The sequence below is a fragment of the Tupaia chinensis genome, unplaced genomic scaffold, assembly GCF_000334495.1.
Source record: "Tupaia chinensis unplaced genomic scaffold, TupChi_1.0 Scaffold144404_1, whole genome shotgun sequence".
Lineage (NCBI taxonomy): Eukaryota > Metazoa > Chordata > Mammalia > Scandentia > Tupaiidae > Tupaia > Tupaia belangeri.
The window spans coordinates 1-22,660 of record NW_006204264.1 but is presented as its reverse complement, the minus strand read 5'-3'; the positions used below and the strand labels follow the sequence as shown (position 1 = coordinate 22,660).

General features: G+C 34.4%; 1 pseudogene; it reads right to left on the bottom strand.

Annotated features, from left to right (window-relative positions):
- Positions 1–12: 12 nt before the first annotated feature.
- LOC102477887 (olfactory receptor 5D13-like) lies at positions 13–13,816 on the bottom strand (annotated as a pseudogene).
- Positions 13,817–22,660: the final 8,844 nt, after the last annotated feature.

Sequence of the window (22,660 nt, the reverse complement as noted above, 5' to 3'; positions counted from 1 at the left end):
AAGAGTTCGATGTTACCAGTTAACACCAATATTGTCCGTCTGTGTTTGTGAGCATGTTGCTTCACTTTGGAGTATAATCTTTCTTATTGCTAAACTGAAAACAAAAGAAAAACAAGCTGATTCTGAAAATAGATATGGAGACTCAACAGATAATAATGCTGGCTTCTTAGACACATGTGAGAATAGGTCCACTTCTAGCCCTGTCTGTTACAAGCAACCTCCTACCATCCAATCTGGTACTACTAATCCCACATACAAACTGTCAGCTATGTAATTACACTGTCCAGCAGACTGGCAATGGAGTGACCCCCTTCATGCATTTAGTCACATGGGTTGATTTAACATGCTTGTCTGTAATTTAAGGAACTTGATTGCTTTAAGTCAATCATAGCCATGTGGGTTAAGAATTTTGAGACACTGCTATTCCATATCTACTCCTACTGCTCTAAGGAAATTAGATCAAACCATTATATCAGAGAAGGTTCTGGAACTTGGACTGGAGGTAGAATCACTGCACTGGTTAGGTCATCCTCTACTTAACAGAAACCAAATCATGTTTCTGGAAGATGCTGAGAAAATATTAAGAGAAGACTTGGAACACTGAAAAGCAAAGTTTTCCTGAACATTTTCTATGTGTTGTGTTCAGTCTTTCTTAGCAATATTGATGGTGCCTGTTCCAAATGAAAAAGTCATCTTCACACATCTCATAATCATCTCTCTTCAAAATCTGCCAGTGAAATTTACTATGGAAGCATGCAAGCAGCCATCATAGTAATTGTGATGTCCACAAATTTATCTTTAAAAAAATAAAATAAAAGGTTTTTGCCACAGGTGTGTGTGCTTGCTGGACAGAAAGAGACAGAGAGACAGAAAGTGAGAAATATCACCCCCAGGGGGACATGGCCTCACTATAATTCCTTCTCCTTCATTCTCCTCTAAGGATATTGGGGGCAAGCATGCAAACACTCCTGAAGTGAGTTTTAAGCTGCCATGTCCAGGACTTGAACCATGGTTGATTATGTGGGAGTATAGCAACATAACTACTCTCCATCTGCTGATACCAAATGTATCTTAAAAAATAGTATTTTTCAGTGCAAGCAGGTAGCATGGTGGCTAAGGCAGCTGCATGGCCGACTTCACAGTTCAAATCCCAGACCCTGCAACTTCATAGTCACACACCAGGTACATGTGCAGGTGTGCCCCAAATCCTGAGAGGATAACTCAGGACAAGGGATTGTGGTGTGGCCAATCCTCCTGAGGAATGGTATCTCACTTTTTCTCTTTCTCACTTTCTCTCTCTCTGGTGAGCACACAGGTCCTATAGCAAAAACTAAAACCAAAACATAACAAAAAAGCAAACTAGTTTGTTTTTTGCATTTACACATAATGCAATATGGATTTAATGATAATTCTAATTCATGTAAATCAAAGCAAATTCCTTTTACATCATAGATCTTCAATTATTTGAAGATATTTTACATGAGCTTCTTATTTTTCTTCTCTAAGTAAAATTTTACTTTTTTGTGGAGGTAGTTGTTTTATATTTTCTTATTATCACTATTGAATTAATATTTGAGACACTCTAATTATATTCTAGGTAAATTATTGACTCCCTATGCTAAAGTTGAAACTAAAACTCACCTTCTCAGGAACATTTGTCAGGTTAATAAGCAATAAACTACACTATCTTCTTTTGCTCTATATTTAATAAGGATGCTTAACTGAGAACATGTTAAATATTTGAAGTGCCTTAGGACAATTTACTGCCATGCCAAGTTTTGTGGTAGCTTACTCAGTATTGTATGTAAGTGCTATGATTTGGATATATTCCTCCTAAATTCATGCATTGTTTTACCCACCCATATGTGGTTTCATTACGACTTGACTTGATCACAACTTATCCCAACTTGTTTTGTCTCACTCTAAAGCCTTCTGTTGGTAAAAGCTAACACTTTGTGGATAATTTCATCTGCCTGATTAGTAGGCCCAAATCAGAGAAATAGCTTCTTTATTCCCAGTTCTGTGGCCACCACCATATTCTCCTCAATATCATGCTACATCTACTCAGTTCTAGACATTTGGTTCAATGAGTATTTCAGCCTAATGATTCACACAGAATAATGTAATCAACCGTAGTGTTACTACTTGCCTTGCATGACTGAAATCTTATTTCTATTTGAATGATGGATAGCACCATCTTCAAAGCCAAGGATATAAGTAAATATACATAATTGAAGTTTTATTTCATGAAACATGATTACTAATAGTCTGAGTTAAATTGAGAAAAAATATAAACATTTTTAGGTATTTCAAATAAATATTTACTGTAGAAATTGTTTCAGTAATTGTTAAAATATTGATGAAAAGGGAGCAAACTGAACCTTGCTATACACAGTAGTGTTTACTGAAGCACAGTGCTATCATCCCTAAGGTTGGGAGAAAGTGAGATTAACAGGATGTAGAAGGATGAAGGCAGGTATCACAGATTCATGAACAATTTGTTTAATTACCTTTCATTAAGAGACCTTTTAAAATATCCTTATTAAATCAAATGGCTGTATATATCTTTTAGCTTTAATTATTCATATAACTGATACCAGTTTTAATTTATTTCCAAAGATAAGATTTTTGTGGTTTGATGTGGTGGAGTCAACAATGAAATCAGACCTGAAAGTCATGATACAAGCTTGGCCAAGTTTTGTGGTAGCTTACTCAGTATTGTATGTAAGTGCTATGATTTGGATATATTCCTCCTAAATTCATGCATTGTTTTACCCACCCATATGTGGTTTCATTACGACTTGACTTGATCACAACTTATCCCAACTTGTTTTGTCTCACTCTAAAGCCTTCTGTTGGTAAAAGCTAACACTTTGTGGATAATTTCATCTGCCTGATTAGTAGGCCCAAATCAGAGAAATAGCTTCTTTATTCCCAGTTCTGTGGCCACCACCATATTCTCCTCAATATCATGCTACATCTACTCAGTTCTAGACATTTGGTTCAATGAGTATTTCAGCCTAATGATTCACACAGAATAATGTAATCAACCGTAGTGTTACTACTTGCCTTGCATGACTGAAATCTTATTTCTATTTGAATGATGGATAGCACCATCTTCAAAGCCAAGGATATAAGTAAATATACATAATTGAAGTTTTATTTCATGAAACATGATTACTAATAGTCTGAGTTAAATTGAGAAAAAATATAAACATTTTTAGGTATTTCAAATAAATATTTACTGTAGAAATTGTTTCAGTAATTGTTAAAATATTGATGAAAAGGGAGCAAACTGAACCTTGCTATACACAGTAGTGTTTACTGAAGCACAGTGCTATCATCCCTAAGGTTGGGAGAAAGTGAGATTAACAGGATGTAGAAGGATGAAGGCAGGTATCACAGATTCATGAACAATTTGTTTAATTACCTTTCATTAAGAGACCTTTTAAAATATCCTTATTAAATCAAATGGCTGTATATATCTTTTAGCTTTAATTATTCATATAACTGATACCAGTTTTAATTTATTTCCAAAGATAAGATTTTTGTGGTTTGATGTGGTGGAGTCAACAATGAAATCAGACCTGAAAGTCATGATACAAGCTTGATACAATGGGCAATGAATCAAGAGAAGGGAGCCTGATAGCTGACTGCTCTCTCCTCTTCAAGTGGGGAATTGAAGAGAAAGCAAATGGGATAATGAAGGAACTGCACAGGGGAGAAATACTCATAAATTTTCCTGGAAAAGCCAGAGATTTACTGTCATTCCAAAACTTGCCCCTTTTTCTCCTTGTAAGGTCACCTTCAGTGATAATGTTGGTGACTGTCAATAGCCATGGTGCTGGGAAGTGTGCCATTTAGCATGTAAATAACTTTACAATAAAGTTTGGGGTCTTCCAGTGTCATTATGGCAGCCATCTCGGACCCTACTGGTCTAAAATGCTTCATAGGAGAAAGCGTTATGTTATCCACAGGTATGCATCCTCTTACTTAAAGAAAAACACCATTTAGGGTGAGGCTGGAGTATGCTCTGAGCTTGGGCTCTATGGTGGGTGACATGATCATATTATCCTAAAATATGGTTCTGATTTTATCTTCACTAATATTTTTTTTCTTATTTTATTGGATCACTTAAAACATCCTTTATACTATTAAATAGAGGTGGAAAATAATGAACATTCTTCCCTTGTGTTGAGATTCAAGAAAAATCATTTGCTATTTCAGCATTAATTGTAATATATAGCTATAGGCCTGATGAGAAAAGGATGTAAATCTTTTTTTCTGCATGAGAGATGATGGTGCAGTGGTAAAATATGATGGAAAATTTCAAATTCGTGTCCAGAGACATCCCCAACTACACTGGGTATGGTGTATGTCCATGATTCAGGGCTGATTGAACTAGAGGTTGATCTCAGCATCAAGACCCTCTTGGGGATGTGTGCTCTCATTCTTTCTTTCTTTCTCCCTCTCCTTAGTACATGAAAGAAATAAACTAATAAATAAACCTTAAAATAAGTTTCTTCTCTTCATAGCTTGCTGATATTTTTAAATTTGTTTTTATGATAATAGGTGTGCAAATTTATATGTGAAAGGACTGATTCACATTGTGGCCAGATATTTGGTCAAACATTATTAGAATTTTTGTGAGGGTGTTTTTGACATTATATAATTGCATTATGCACTTAAATGTTAATATAGTTTACATTACATTACATGTAAACTGCATTGACATTTAAATCAGTAAAGCAGGATGCACTCTTTATTGTGAATGGGCCTTATGCCCTAGTAGAACAAAAAGGATGATACTCCCCCAAATAATAGAGGATTCCTCCTGCCTATTGCCTTTGAACTGCCTTAATTTTTCTTCCTAAACATTAGCTCTCCCAAATCTCAAGTCTGCTGATATTTGAATTGGAGCTACACAGTTGTATGGGCTGCTTCTCAGGCATTCCAACTAACTGGGTTGAGAACTTCAGTATCATCCCTACCAGATTCCAGTTTTCTTTTTCTTTTTTAACATAAGAACAGTTTTATTTAAATTGTGTAACACTTGTGCAGTATTAAATTTCTAGAGACTTTAAAATGCTTTGCAATGAACCGTTTCCCTATAAACAGATTAGAAAACTGAATATGAGTTGGCAGAAGCTAGTTCTCACATGACTCAACTAATGGGAGGTAGAATCTTAAAATCTGATTCCAACTTGCACTTGTACCTGACAGTACAAGACAATGCATTTATCTACCCTAGTGCTACCAGTGTCAGGAACATCTAGTCTGAATTTATTACCTGTAAGTTACAATAATTTAAAAGATAATAAATTGTTCCAAATTACTGGAATTTTAAAAAAATTGTCTATTTGTATAATAAGTGAAGAAAACTGACCATAGAAAAATGTTCCATTCATATATTTTTAGAAGGAAGTATATACTAACAGACTTAATAAGAGTTAGTTTAAATTAATCTACAGATTCCAGTTTTATGACTTAGCCTTCAATTCTTGGGACTTAGCTTCATAATCATATGAGACAACTTTTTAGAATAAAACCCTTTATAGAGACAGAGCAACAATAGATGTAGACATAAAGACAGAGAGAGACTTAGTGATAGATATAAAGGTAGGTGTAAAGTTAGATACAGAGAAAGAAAGAGAGAGAGATAAAGGTATACATCCTATAAGTTCTTTTGATCTGGAGACCTCTCACTAACATCAGGTGAAATTTTTATCAAATAAATTTACTACATATACATAAACAAATTTTGCTTTCTCCTTTATTTTGTTGATATAACTTCAATAATTCCTATAATTTATGATAAAGTTATTTGTTATTTTTCAGATAAAATATGTTCATTGGGTAAATTTTTAAATTATTTTTTGATATATTTGATCCCAAATCTTCTCTTCTCTCAATATCCAGTACTGGGGACTTATAATTTGCAGTTCTATGAGAGGCAGATAATGTTCTCACCTCTTCAATTTAGGCTTAACCTTGGGATTTTTTGTGGCTCACAAAATGTTAACAGGTGAGAGCCAAATAAGGACTTGAACTATGCTTTTATAGTTGGCATACACTGTTGTGAACTTTCAGGCAAACAACTGCTTTCCACAGAGACCACTAAAAAAATAGTCCAAAGGAGATGCAGGACTGCATATTGAAGACTTACTGACAAATTACCCAACTAATGAGACCAGACACTTGTGCAGTGGTATCATAAGTGAACCCACATGGGAACATCCTGGGTTTGTATTGCAGGATCTTCCTCTGTGTGCTGTAAATGTGGGCAAATGTTCCCAAATGTTTCTTTAATTAATGTGTGAAATCTACACAGGTCATGCTGGTTTTCCCAACCTGCACAGATATAAATATTCAATCTCATTCCAACAAACACATTCTTTCTTCTCTAGCCCTGGGGAATTTAACAAGCAATAACTTAACATATGCTTAGTAGCTTAAAAAATATGATTCCATCTTATCTTCTTAATTATACTTTATTTTACTATCATAATATACATTTCTCATTTCTTCTCATATGCATGCAAATGTCAATTTTCATGCCATAATTAGCATAAAGTGCAGTTTTTAATTTACAGATATGATTATTATTGTCACTTACAGTCAGAAATTTTATGAAGATTGAAGATTGGGCTTTTTAAAAAATATTCTCCATTCACTGAAACATTTATTCTATTGCTGGATGCACAGTGCACACTGAGTAATAAAAACAGGATAAATATTACTTAAAAAAAGAAAGTAATCAAAAAATATTACTATGGACTTTTTCCTTATCAAATTAAGTGAATTTTTGGGCACTTCCACCTACACATGTGCTTATTTTCTGTAAATATACAGAAACTCAATATTCTTTTACTAAAATAAAATAAAAGGAGCAAGTCAACTCACCTATGTATAGATGCACTTGAGTGATTCATTTACCAAGAAATCCTTTGCCAAGATTAGTGAACGCCAGTGCTCAGGATTTGTATGTAATTAATAGAAAATGGATTTGTAAACAGTAGTGAAAGGAAAGCTGTGTTTCATTATATATTTTACATGCTATCTCTTCCTAAGATTTTAAGAACTCAGATGAGACAGAAATAAGATTTCATCTGAAAACTAAATACAGGACAAACTCAGTCTCAAATATACACATCGAGGTTTGGGGATCTGGAGACTAGAGAATGCCATTGAAGTACAGATTGCCTTGGGAGTGGTTCAAAACGGAGCAGTTAGAGTAATGGTCTCTCATGTGAAATTTTAGTTGTGTGTTTTCTAAAGTGCTAGAGCATTCGTTTTTATCAACTCTTCTCAGTTAATGTTAATGATGAGCAAGTCATGAGTGTGAAATAAAATCTGAAACAAACTGATCTCATAGAAGTATAGAGGAGAATGGTGTTTCTCAGAGGCTGGACGTGGTATCTAGGGACTGAAGAGAGATTTTCAGAGGATTCAAGGCTATAGTTAGGAGGAACAAATTCTATTGACCTACTTCACAGTAGAGTAACTATAGATAAGAAAAATATGGGAGGAATTTCAGGAATATTATAGAGAAATGAAGTTAAAGTATGAGTTTATTTTGAAGTTGCACTTTCATTTTGAAAGTAGACATTGAGTCCTTGAACACAAATATATTGTAGATAATATTATTAGTTCACTAATGTCTGTATTAAGTCATAGTTATAGATTTTTTTCTGCATATGAATAGTACGCTACTCTTTAGGACATCTTTTTTTTTTATCTTTAAGAAGGAGACTTTTACTATAGAGCATATGTGCTCACTGGAGAGACAGAGAGAGACAGAAAGTAAGAAATTTCCCCCTGTGGGAATGGCCATGCCACAATCCCTTCTCCTCCATTCTCCTCTCTGGATTTTGGGCACATGTGCACATGTGCGCAACATTAAGTTGCAAGCCTCCGTATCAGGGACTCTAACTTCAGTAAGCATGTGGGAGTTCAGTGACATAACCATTGCATCATCTGCTGGTCCCTATGCTATGCGTTTAAATTTTTGGATGTAGTAAGTAAAATGAGACTTTTCTTCTTTGAGGGCTGTGGTATGACATTTCTCACAGATAGGCAAACTATTAAAGGTACTTGCCTATTTCTTAGAGGAGTAACAGAGACAGAGATAGAGCAACATATAGAGAGAAACACAGAAACCTTCGAGTATCTTTCCATGCCATAATCTCCCCTATTGTCTCTTCTCAAAGCCTTCCAGCGAATCAGGATCATGGGTGTGTTTTCCAGTGTTCAGGCTGTCTGGAGATCAGAACCCCAGCTTCCCATACAGCTTCAGTATCACACCCTATTGCTTGTGCCACTAGAATGGCATCTAACAGGTTACTGACTTTTTTAAAAATTTTGTTTAGAGTCTTTAACATAGGGCACATGCACTCACTTGAGATAGAGAGACAATGAGAGGGAATGTGAGAAATCATCCCCTAGGGGGCAAGGTCACATCCTCCACTCTCCTCCTGGGATTCTGGATACACATAAACTCATGCAGTGTGATTTTCAAGTCTCCAGGTCTGGGATTTGAACCACTGTTGGCCATATGAGGACTACAGAGCCTTAATCATTATGCCACCTGCAAGCCCCTAACAGATGACTTTCTGAATGGTTTGCAATAGCCTATGTTTTCTCCATGACAGAAAGGTCCAATATGTGTTTTCTGCTTAGTCATTTGATGTACTCTGGCTCATATAATGTTAAAAGACTAGGTCCAAACAGAGGCTTGAAGTATGGCCTTATTTTTGATATACTCTATTGTGACTCTCCTTTCAACAAAGACTGTTAGCCAGAAGACCCAAGGAGGATGACATATGTATAGGTTTGTAGACTAAAATTAGCTTATCAAGTTATCCAGTCTTAATGCCCAAGTGACTCAATCCATATGAACATATTTTGCTCATATCAGTGACTGCAGTCAAGTCACTGATGCAGAAGAATTGCATATGGCTATATATCACTGGTGATCACAAATGTTTCATTTTCATCAATAAATAACTGATGCCTAAATAATATATCTATGATATCAATATCAATAGTTTGATTGTTATATTGTACTCTCATGGTGGGAAATGAGGAAGTAGATAAGCCATCACTGGACTCTCTCTGTCATTTTTTAATTAAAAACAATTATTTAATTTTATTTATTATTGTGTTTTAAAATTTTATACATGGTACATGCACTCATGCGAGAGAAGGAGAGGAAGAGAGAGAGAGAGAGAGAGAAAGAGAGAGAGAGAGAGAGAGAGAAGTTAAACAGAAAGCCTCCAGGTCTGGGACTTGAACAATGATTGGGCATGTGGGAGTCTGGTACCTTAACCACCATATTATCTGCTGGCCTTCTATGTCATTTGTCACAAATTAAATCTAAAATTATGTCAATAAATTTTTAATAAATAAATAATGCACAATCACAGTAACATAAATGGCAGAATTAGTGTGCTGGCCCTTTCTCTTGTTCTAGTATACAAAGAGAAAGTATAATTTACATGAAAATAAAATGTTTCTTTGTCTCTTCCTTTACTTCATTATATTCTTATTATTAGTTTAATTGACACATAATACTGGTACATATTTATGGAGTACAGTGTGATTTTTCAGCATATAATATGATGCATAATGACCAAATTGGGATAACTAAGGCCAAGCAGGTGGCATAGTGCTTAAGGTACTGGACTTCCACATGACTGACCATGGCTCAAGTATTAGACATGGGGGGTTGGAAATCACACCAGGGGTATGTGAATGTGTGCCCAAAATCCCAGGAGGAGGATGGAAGAGAAGCCATTGTGGTATTTTTTCACTTTCTCTCTCTGTGTCTCACTATCTCTCCAGAGAGTACATGCCCTCTATAGCAAAAAAGAAAAAAAAATTGGGAGAACTAACATACTCAGTATTTTGCATACTTGCCTTGTGTTGTGAACACTCAAAATCTTCTCAACTAGCTATTTTGAAATATACAGAATACTACTAACTTAGTAACACTAATAAATTCAGACCACTAAAACATATTCATCTTTTATAACTATAATTTACATCTATTAAGCAACATATCTCTAACCCCTTCCTCTATTCACCCTTCTCACCCTCTACTGGTGACTATTCTACTCTCTACTCCTATAAGAACCATTTTTTAGTTTCCACATATGAGTAATAAAATGTGATGTTTTCTGTACTGGATGTTTTATTTAAAGTGATGTCAAGAAGAAAAATAAAGAAGCAAGATATGTATGGGATAAAGCAGTGGATGATTATCTGTTGATGATAATGTGTATTGTATATTCAACTGGACTGGTGTGAAGAGTATTTATGTTTGGTAAATTCACTTTCCAAGTTGTAGTGATGTATAGTGATTGAATATATAAAATAAATTAATATAGAATATATAAAACTAAAAAGAAATTATAAAAATAATTAAATAAATAACTTCTCTTAAAAAAATGGTATCTACCACAGTTGTCCATGCTTATTGAATGAGATAATTTATTTATTTTTGATGTCTCAATAGTATTCCAATGTATATGTGAGTGTGTGTGTGTGTGTGTGTATGTGTCTATTGCATTTTGATTATTCATTTGTCTGTGATGGACGATTAGGTAAATTTTATATTTTGGCTATAGTGAATTGTCCTGACCCAGGGACAGTCGAACAGGTTTCCTGAGGGAAGGAGTGAGAGACGGGACGAACTACGCAGTGTTACAACACGGAGACGATGCAGTGCTACAACTCTTCAGGGTCGTCTGTTTATTATGGGCAGCATGGAGATGACACAGCATTGTAACTCTTCAGGGTCGTCTGGAGACGATGCAGTGTCACAGCTCTTCAGGGTCATCCAGAGACGTTGTGGTGTTACAACTCTTCAGGGTCTTCAGGGTCGTCTGGCGATCGTGGGCCAGGGATCGTGGTTATATACATGCTGGTGGGCGGTGATTGGTTTTTCTATATGTAAATGAAGGATTATAAAAGGTTATGATTGGTTGCTTTTGTGGACCAATCATGAGGTGCCAGATATGCAAATCTGAGGGATTCTAAGTTCACCGATTTGCTATGGGAAGTGGCCAATCAGAGTATGATTTTGAAGATGAGGTTTTGAAGGGGAACCAATCATGGCCTTTGGCATTGTGTAATTGTTTGCTGAGAAACAGAAACCTTCACTGGTGCACAACCTCCCACAGTGAATAGTGCTGCAATGTTGGAGTGCAGATACATATAGAAATACATATAGAAATCTCTCTATATTTATCTATCTCTATCTATCTATCTATCATCTATCTATCTATCTATCTATCTATCTATCATCTATCTATATCTATCTGTGACATAGTGATTTTCTTTCCTTTAGATATATGTCCTGTAATGATATTGCTGAATCATATGGCTCATAAACCAGTGAAACATAAATAGAGAGACTAGAAATAAATCCACATTCAATCAACTCACTTTTTACAAAGATATCAAAAATATTGGGGGAAATAATAGTCTATTCAATAAATGGTCCTGGGAAAATCCATATGCAGAAACGAGAAACCAGATCTGTTCATGGGCATTTGGGTTGGTTCCATGTCTTAGCAATTGTGAATAGTGCCACAATAAACATTGATGTGCAAGCACTTTTCCAATTAAGAATTCTTCTGTCCTTTGGCTGAAACTGATTGACTACTGGTTATGGAAACACAGAAAAAGGATGTAAATACTGGATATAGTGTGTGAAAGAACAGTCTGAGGGAAGATATTTAGAAGAAAAATAGAGAGACAAAGCATTAATGGGACAAAGAATTGTGGTATTATCTGTTGAAGATACTTTTATAGTTTTATTAACTAGACTAGGGAGAAATGTTCGCATGTTGAAATATTCAGTTTTTAAGCTAAATAATGTGATTGAATGTAAAAGAGAAAATGAAATAAAAATGTAAATAATAATAATAATAAATTAAATTAAATTAAATTTAAAAAAGAAGAAAGAAACCAGGTAACTGTCTCTTCTTATGTACAACAATCAATTCCAAAAGATAAAATAATTACAGTTAACACCTGAAACTATGAAATTACTGCAAGAAAATGCTGAGGAATCAGGTCAAGTCATTGGTCTGGGCAAGAAGTGCTGGGATAAGACATCAAAAGCACAGACAACACAAGCAAAAAAAGAGGCAAATAGGATCATATCAAACTAAAAAATTGTTGTCTCCCACCCCCAAAAATCTACAGAATGAAAAGATAACCTATATAGAATATTAGCAAAATATAAAAACAAAGGATTAATAGGTAGAATTTACAAAGAACTAAACAAACTCTCAGAAAAAAAAAGAAAAAAGCCAGTCTAAATAATTTGATTTAAAAAGAGCAAGTCACCTGGATATACATTTTTCAAAAGAAGACATAAAAATGGACAATTACTTGAAAAATTGCTTTACTTACTAATTACTAATATTCAAGGAAATGCAAATCAATTATTACTTAACTACCCCCGATTCTAGACTTCGTAAGAGAGATATATTTCCTATTTATATTTGCTTGACTAGAAATCTTCCAATGACAATATAAAACATGTAGAAAAAAGCATAAATACTTTTAGATATTGAGTGTTTTATACTGCAGAGCGCTTAATATACTAATTTCATATGAGGTAAAATTATTCTGTGTAAACCATATTTCCTCAGATTCTCTCAAAATTCACACACTTTCTAGAAGTTAAGTAGATAAACATAGTAAAGTATAAAAACATAGAAACTTCTGGATTAAAAATATGTACACCAAAGACTAATATAAGTGGTCTGAAATTTCATCTCTGAAAATTGTCACTTTAAAGTTATTTTACCAAATAGGAGGAGAAAAATATTGGGCTATAAATGAAGGGTTAATTTAGATTCATGTGCTAATTTATTATTGAACAATTATACCAGTACTCTCAAAAGTAAATCATTATTATTTCATCTCTTATAATTTATAACATAATTTGATTTTGACTAACTTCCTGACCACCTCCTTTATAGCTTTGTTCCTGAGACTGTAGATCAGAGAGACAGAGGCCACCTTCACAATAAGCCATGAATTTTTGGAGTTATAAACACAGTAGAGAAAAAGGATGATACCATGGAAAATGGTAATGGCAGTCAGGTGGGAGGCACATGTGGAAAAAGCTATCTGGTGCCCCCCATTTGAAAGCATTTTCATGACAGTGACAAAAATGAAAATGTAAGAAGTTAGAATGATCATCAGGCTGCTTATTTCATTGAATGTGACAGAGACTAAAATGATCTTCTGGCTAATGTAGGGGTCAGAGCAAGACACAGCAACAATGGCAGCATACTCACAAAGTTATTTATGAAGTTAGTCCCACAAAAGTTGAGGTCAGCAAAAAGTATATGTTAAAGAACAGATGATACTCCGAGTGTACAGCACACCCACCAAAAAGGAGCAAAGCCTCTGTGACATGACCACTGTATAGAGCAGAGGGTTACAAACAGCCATGAATCAGTCATACGCCATCACTGCCAATATGAATGTTTCTGTCACCATGGATACACATGCAAAGAAGAATTGGGAGATACATCCTGTGAAAGAGATAGTTCTGTCTTTCATAACTAAGTTTTCTAGTAGTTTGGGTGTCACTACAGAAATCAACAAAGGACAAGTGACTAAGGAAAAAGTACAGGGGGGTGTGGAGTTTGGGGTTCATCCTGATGATGATAATCATGCCCAAGTTCCCCAGCACTGTGACTGTGTAGATGGTCAGGAAGACCAAGAACAAGGGCATCTGAAGGTCTGGATATTCTGAGAAGCCCAACAAGATGAAAGTGACTTCAGTGATCTAATTTTCTGGGATCCTATGGACACAATACAAAAGTTTATATAGAGAAATGAGAAGCAATATTTACAATAAAAAAAGAAAGAAAGTAACATTATGAGGCACAGTGCTTCTCTATTTATGGTATTGCTGAAAATACTAGGTTAACAGCATTAGATTATTTCAAAAGTTATCATTCACTCAAGTAACAGTTACACAGTAAATATAATTTCTCTCATTAATGGAATAATAAAAAATAAAATTGGTAGTGGAACAATATTAAAAACCAAATTAAAGCAGAAGGAATAATAGGAATAATAAAAACATAGTATATCCTATTACACTTAAATAAGACTATTATTCAGACAGTTGACTGCATGTGAAGAACTTGTCAAACTCTTTACATCAATCTGAAATTAGCAAAAATATTTCTTGAAGGAAATGAATATCATAAATTTCTACAGTTTCTTTTCTACCTCATCTTCTAAATTAAGGCACAATTAACTTGGACTTGTCAAAAATATAAAATGTAAACATCCTCTAAAATGGTGAATCTAGCATATATTTAATTTATGATTTTTTATATACTTCTTTTATTAACTAAATAGCTCAACACATTCTGGAACTGTGGTGTAGTAATAAACCAATTTTTGGTACCAGCAGATTGGCTACGTCACTGGACTCCCATGTCGTTAACCATGGTTCAAGTCCTGGACCCAGTGGCTTAAACTCATGCTGGGAGCATGTACATGTGTGACCAAGATCTTGATAGGAGAATGGAGGAGAAGAAATTGTAGTGTGCCTATCCCCCCGGGGGTTGATTTCTCGCTTTCTGTCTCTCTGTCTCTCTCTGTCTTTCTGGTGAGCACACACACCCTATAGTAAAAACCTCTCCAAAAAAGAAAAGTAATATACTGATTCTTTTTTTATTCATATTGATATAGTCATATGGCATATTATACTGTCTATTAACATGTGATTACAACAAAATGTGTGATGTTTCTATACTGATAAAAGAGATGAATTAATAGTGAAGAAAATCTCTTCGTGTTCTTATGTGGCAAGTTGCAGAAGATAAGTCAGCACTGAACAATGACAACTATTAAAGTCCTGGATTATGAAAATAAATTTTGGACTGTAGCAACAATAATTCTGTCATTTTGCATCAAATAAAGATTTATTGAGACTGTCAGGCTAGAGACCCAGCTCAAATAGAATATCACTTTTTTTTCTGATACCATTAAATATTTCCTCAAAAATAAGAGTATTAATAATATAAAATTTTAGTCACTAAAATGGAAGCAGAAACTTCACTAAAGAACTCAAAGTGTACAAGACATTGTTGGATATATATGTGTACATATATATTTATATATAATAGATTAATTGATATTGTATTTATTAGAATTATGATGATTATGCAGTTTCAAAAACTTATAATAGGTGTGAAAATCAGGCTTTATTATGGACAGCTACCGGGCCAGCAAATGGTGTGGTGGTTGAGGCCCTGGACTCTCACATTTCTGACTGCAGTTTGAGACCCAGACCTGGAGGCTTGTTTTCTCATTTTGTCTCTCTCTTTCTCTCTCTCCCTCTTTTATTCTGTCTCTCTCGATAAAACTAAATATTAATAATAGTAACAATAATAATGTTGAATAAATAATTATTTTTTTAAAAAAGCATAGAGAACTATTAACAGGTGGGTACACTTAGAAATACAATGTAGAACTTCCTTCTTAAGCCCACAGGAGAGATTTCATTTGAGCACAAAGTCTAAAAATCACAACTGTGTTTTCTCCTTTCTCCTATTTGCTTTATTATCACACTATAGTTTTTTTTTTCTTTTCTGTTCACATAGGCTTGTACCTTCAGGAAAAGTAATTTCCTAAAAGACCAATTACTCAGCAATTCATGTGCAGCAATCACTTATAACACTTCAGCACTACAAAGCAAGATTGTGACCATACTTCTTAGCCAAATCTCTTCAACTGAAAATATATTATGTAGCATTGTTTTTCATAATCATTTGATTATTTTCCATGATCATATTAATCTGGCAGTCACCAGCATTAAAGATTTCAAGTGTGTGTTTTTGTTTTTTGTTTTTTGTTTTGAAAGATTTTTGCTATAGGCTGCATGCACTCACTGAAGAGACAGAGATACAAAAAAGCAAAAAATCACTCCCTAGTGGGGATGGTCATGCCACAGTCTGTTCCCCTCCATTCTCCTCTCAGGATTTTGGGCAAGCATGCACACACATCTGGTTCCAGTTTTTAAGCTTCTGGCTCTAGGACTCAAATCGTTGTAAACTCCATGGAAATACAGCCAATGGAACCATATTCCATCAGCTAGTCCTTTCAATTTATTTTTATTAACAAATGCTTGAAACCTACTTTGTTTAGCCAGGCTTTTAAAAACTGCACAGTTTCAATATTCAATTGCACCAAATTGTTGAATACATTCTTCTCTAGTCATGGTAGAATTAATGAGCCGTTACATAGCACATGCTCATTTGCATAAAGCTTATTTTTTCAACTTATATTTGATCTTACGTTTTATTTTACCATCTGCCAGTATAAAAAAATGTTTCATAACTTCCTTTTTACATGTTTTCTGAATACAGGCAAAAATTAGCTTATAAATTTCACAGTTTTCATAAGCTTCATTCTGTCATTTATAGATATGATTGTTACTGTCGCTTATGACTCCAAATTATAAGAAGTTCGACAGTAAGTTTAGTTTATTATTATTATTCTCTATTTGCTAAAATGTTGATTTTATTGCTGAGTGTATAGAGGATACTCAATGAGAAAACTGAGATGTATATTATTTAAAAGAAAGAAAGAATCAACATGTCATATCACACATCTACTTTCATTTGGACTCAGTAGATTTGGGGCACTTCAGACTACATGTACTTACCTTCTGAAGAGTTTTATGAGATCTTAATTTTTTTTCTAGTACAAATAAATGAAATAACTTAACTTACCTAAATACAGAAGCATTTGAGTGATTCATTTACAGAAAAATCCTGTCCAAAGATGACAGAACTCCAAGAATACTCCTAGTTAGTATTTATTTAATAGAGAAGGATCCGGAAACAGTAGTAGGAGTCCACAGTTGATTTCATTAAATATGTCATATGTTACCTTTCTTTGCAACCTATTAAGAAAAGTCAAGATTATGGAGCAAAATTCTGCCTTAAAGTCAAATCCTAGCACCACAATGATCAGAAATCTATTTATAATCTTGGACACTGGGGGATATCACTGAAGCATGGTTGCATTGGAGGCTACAATTTGAGCAATTAGCTGTAACACTATCACATGTGGTATCTCATTCTGTATTGATTTTCTAAAGTTCAGAAATATTTGTACTATTAATTTTACCCAATTAATTTTAATACTGACTGTATCTTGACTTTATATGAGTATCAAACAAAGAAATGTGAAAATAAAAAGAATTACCTATAAAACAATAGCCCAGACAGAGCCATTATTAATCCATGTGAAATTTATTTTTATTTATTTTCCCATGAAGATATATTTATGCTAGTATTTGGTAAATATAGTACTGGCTAGACAATGCTGTTAATACATTATTTTTGCTTTGTTAGTTACCAATGTATGTAAACTTTTTTTATTTATACCATTGGTTTTAGCAACAGACAATAATTGGTGTTAGTATTTCACAAATAGCTGAAGGATATTTAGATGCTTATATTTACTAATGATTCTGCAAATTTGGGGTTATATGGAACTAAAAAAATCCAGTTAATGGAAAATATCAGTTTATAGAAATGATACGTTCATTAATTTGAGTAACTCAATCCATAAGCACTTTAAAGATGAATTATTTAAAAAGTCAGTGTCAGGGCCAGCAAGTAGTGTGGTGGTTAAGGGTACTGGACTCCCACATGATCGACCACAGTTCAAGTCCTGGACCTGGCAGTTGGTTTTCTCACTTTCTCCCTCTCTCTTATGAGTTCATATGCCCTATAACAAATGAAAAAATAATAATAAGTAAAATCAAAATAATCCAGGGAACCAGCAGTTAGCATAATGGCTATGTCGCTGGACTCCCACGTAGTCGACTGAGGTTTGCGTCCTGGACCCGGTGGCTTACAACTCACGCCGGGCGCGTGTGCATGCATACCCAAGATGCCGAGAGGAGAATGGAGGAGAAGGGATTGCGGCGTGACCATCCCCCCTGGGGGTGATTTCTCACTTTCTGTCTCTATGTCTCTCTCTGTCTGTCTGGCGAGTGTACGTGCCCTATAATGAAAAACCTCTCAAAAAAAAAAAAAAGATAAAAATAATCCAAAGAAATTAAAAAAATAGAAAGTTAGTGTCTTGGCATAATAAAAGCTTATTTCTCCCCATTAAAAGATCCAGTATCTGTTCCTGAACATTTGGCAGCTCTGTTCCATGTAACAATGTAGAGACTCGGGGTGCTTTCAATTGGTGGTGCACCATCAACATTGTGCATCTGAGGTAACAGTTCTATTTCATTATACTACGTTTCTTATTGCAAAGGATGTGTGCACTCACCAGAGAAAGAAGAGTGAAGGAGAGAGAGAGATCAACCCAACCCCCTAAGTGGGTATGGTCATGCCCCAATTCCTTTCCTCTAATTCTTCATCCTGGTTAGATTTGGAGCACATATGGACTTGTGCCCAGAATGTTTTTCATATCACCAGGGATGGGACTAAAACTGGTTTGGCCACATGGAATCTGTTTCTTTGCTCATAGTGCTTAACCACTGCACTATGGGGCTGACTACATAGTTCCATTTTGTAAATGGCAAAGTCAAGACTGTAAAAAAGTCTCCAGAAAAGCTCATCTCATTAAGGATGACTTCATATGGTACCCAAAAAATCAAGGGCAAGAGAGAGACTCACAAATCTCATAATAAATACACCTAAAGAACAACAGATAAAATGAAAAGAAAACACTATATTATAGATCAATGTTCATCTGGGTATCGGCCTGTAGTTGTCTTTTTCTGTGCTGCCATTGTCTGACTTTGTCACTGGTGTAGTACTGGTCTTGTAAAACAAGTCTCAAATGTTCCCTCTTAGAGTTTCTGGTAGAGTTACGGAAGAATTGATGTTAATGCTTCTTTGCGTTTGGTGTAGGATTCACCAGTTAAGTCATCAGGTCCTAGACTTTTTGTAGTTTGGAAATTCTGATTAATAATTTTTTCTCATTATTAGCTTTTGGTCTACTCATATATTTTTTGTCATTTCTGTTTTTAAACTGCTGCATAATAATCTTACATATTTACAAGGTGAAGAGTGATGTTTTCATACATGTATACAGTGTATAACAGTCAAGTTGAACCATCATCTCAAGTATTTATCATTTTTTTTTATGGTAGGACATTCAAGATCATTTTTGTTAAATTAAATAGGCCAAGCACAGAAAGACAAACACCAGATGTTCTCACTTATTTGTGAATTCTAAAAGAAGTCGATTTCACAGAAGTAGAGAATAGAATTGTGTTTTCCAAGGCTGCAAAGGGTAACTTAGACTAGGGGCTGGAAGGAAGTTGGTCAAAGGTCACAATGCTATAGATAGGAACAGGTCCTGGTGATCTATTGCAAGGTAGGGTGCCTAGGGTTAGCAATGATATACAAGGGGACTTAAAAAAGGTCATGCAACAATAAAATTATAGTTTTAAGTTCATTTTGTGCAAATAACTTTTCCAGCCTATGCATCATTTTTTGTTATATATATTTCCAAGCACTTTTTGAAGACCTTTTGTATTTTTCTGATTTTCTGTTGTCTCATGATAAAGTCATAGTAGGTTGCATGTTTTTAAGAATTTATCTATTTGCGGGAACCAGCAGTTAGCGTAATGGCTATGTTGCTGGACTCCCATGTAGTTGACCGTGGTTCGCGTCCCAGACCCGATGGCTTAAAACTCACGCTGGGCACATGTGCGTGCGTGCCCAAGATCCCGAGAGGAGAATGGAGAAGGGATTGTGGCGTGACCATCCCCCCAGGGGGTGATTTCTCGCTTTCTGTCTCTCTGTCTGTCTGGCGAGCACATGCGCCCTATAGCAAAAATCTCTCCAAAAAAATAAATAAATAAATAAATAATTTAAAAAAAGAATTTATCTATTTTCTACAAGATTATTTATTGGTATATGTGTATAGTAGTTATTTATGACTTTTAAAATATTCTTGTGGCATCAGTGGTAGTATATCATCTAATTTCTAATATATTCTCTGTCTTCTGTATTTTTTATACTATTTTTTAAAGTTTCTCTTTTTCTTTCAGTGTTTAAATTTTATTTACTTTTCTAGGCTTTTTAACTACATGATCATTTGTAATTTTTAGAAATACAATAAAGTTATCTCTGCATCCTAGTAAACAATCATTTAGAAATATTTCAGAATTTGAAAAGAATGCAAATAAGGTAGTAAAATATTATGCATTAATCACACACACAAATTCTTAACCATTTTACCTATCTTGTAACTTTCCATTTTCTTATTTATCAAAGATTGTAAATGTTGAAGTCAGAATTTAATAGTTTTTGCTACATGTATTCTTTTAAACAGAAAGATTATTCTATGAATTTTAGGTACATGAAATACAAATCTTAAATGCACAATATTTAAAATATGCATGTATCTTTTTACATTAGTAAAACTACCAACCACATCAAGATATGAAACATTTACTTTTCATGTGAATGCTATGTTACTTACTGCATAGCTTCTAGGCGTTAAACACCATATTGTCTGTTTTACAAGTGCAAAACATGTTGTTGTATGTGTAGATGCTAGAAAAAAAGTTGCACTCTATTTCTATGACTATAGTTTTATTATCTTTAAATGCATTTGTTTCATACAAATCAGAGTATCCTAAGTTATAGACTGGTTTCTGAGCCAATTTGAATCTTTTTAATAGGACTACTCAACCAGTACATGAGTGTAAGTCATCTATACCTCTTTCAATCTACTTTATGTATCCTTAATATTTTTATTTTAGTACACTCACTGTTTTTACCACTTCCTCTAATCCAAAAGCATGGATGTACATATTCTATTGTTGTTAAGACATATCTTAACATCAAGTTTATTTATATGAACTATTAAATGACACAGCAAGTATGCTTTTTCTCCATGTAACATGTACATAAATCAAGGTTTTATTCATCCATTATCCAATTGTTTTATACTACTGGTGTTAATATTATGGATAATCTTGCTTCTTTCCCCTCTATAATTAGAAATAAGGTAAGTAAAAGTGTACCAGCTGCTATCTCCAGTTTTGTCAGATTAACATTTGGAATGTCTTCACTAGTCCAGTACACAATAACATAGCACTTTTATTGTACTTACGTTTAGCTTAACAAAATACTTATCTTTTTTTTTTTTTTTTTTGGAGAGATTTTTGCTATAGGGAACTTTTTTTTGTTTTTGCCAAAGGGTATGTGTACTTGACAGAGAGAGACACAGAGACAAAAAGCGAGAAATCACCCCCCAGGGGGGATGATCACACCGCAATCCCTTCTTCTCCATTCTCCTCTTGGGATCTTGGGCATGCAAGCACATGCGCCCGGAGTGAGTTGTAAGCCACCGGGTCCGGGACGCGAACTGCAGTCAACTACGTGGAAGTCCAGCGACATAGCCATTACACTAACTGCTGGTTCCCAAGAAAATATTTATCTTTAGCTACAACACTACATGCTAAGAATGAAACAGTACCTATTTGTACAACATATTAAACATTTGACATGCCTTTTTAGTTTAAAACTATATAAACAAAAATGTTAGTCCTAACTTACAAAGCCACTTTTATATTAATTTTTATCACCGTATAACAATTTAAACTTAATGCTCCTTAACTAGTTTTAATGATTGAATGTTTTTTCATAGTATTGCCTTCCTACCTTATTTATTTTGATTCATGTTCCCTGCTGGCTTCAATAAATCATGCAGCAGAGTGTTCAGAGAAGGTTCTAGGTCGATACACTTTCTTTAACCCTGCATATTTGAAAATATCTTCCAGTTACCTGCACAGACAAATAATAACTTAGCAAGATATACAATTCCTAGTTCTAAATTATTTTCCCTTAAGACTGCAGATACTGTTCCATTGTCTTCTAGCATATGGAGTTGTAAGAGAAAAAGCTGATAACAGTCTGACTTTTGTCCTTTACAGGTAACCTGTTTCTTTCTGTCTGGATACTTATAAAATTTTAATTTTTTTCTTGAAATTTAAAAATGCTACCAGGATATGTCTACCTCTTGTTTTCTTTCTGTCAAATTTTAAAGGTACTCTGTGAACTTTTACTTTTTGTAGATCTAATGGGTTCTTCAACTCTAGGAAATTTTGTTGAAGGGTTCCTTAGTAACTGTTTCAATTATTTGTTTTGTCTTCCATTTCAGTTAGTCTAATTATGTGTAGATTGTATCTCTTTGTCTCTTCTTGTCTTCTTTCTTTATAGTTTAGTTTCCCCCTTTCTCTGCACTCTAAAAATTTCTCTTGTTTTGCATTTACTTCAGTAATTTGATGTTGTAGCCAGTCCTCCTTGCACATTTATGTTAACTCTCTCAATTCCCTCATTTGTTCCAAGCGCTTTGACATTATCTTCTTTATCATTGAGCACAGGTGTTTAAACTCCTGTAATATATGGTAATGTTCTCTTTCTGTATCTTAGGTTTCCACCATTGTATCTGTTTCAAGAGGAGGCATTTTAGCTCTGTTCCTTTCTTCAGAACTGCAGTGTAACCACATTTTCAGTTGCTCCTCTTACTAATGTCCTAAAGTTTCTCTTTTAAAAAAATAAAATAAGATCAAACATGACTCAGTTGTAGTAGTGCAAGTGGTAAGGTGCCACTGGACAATGCT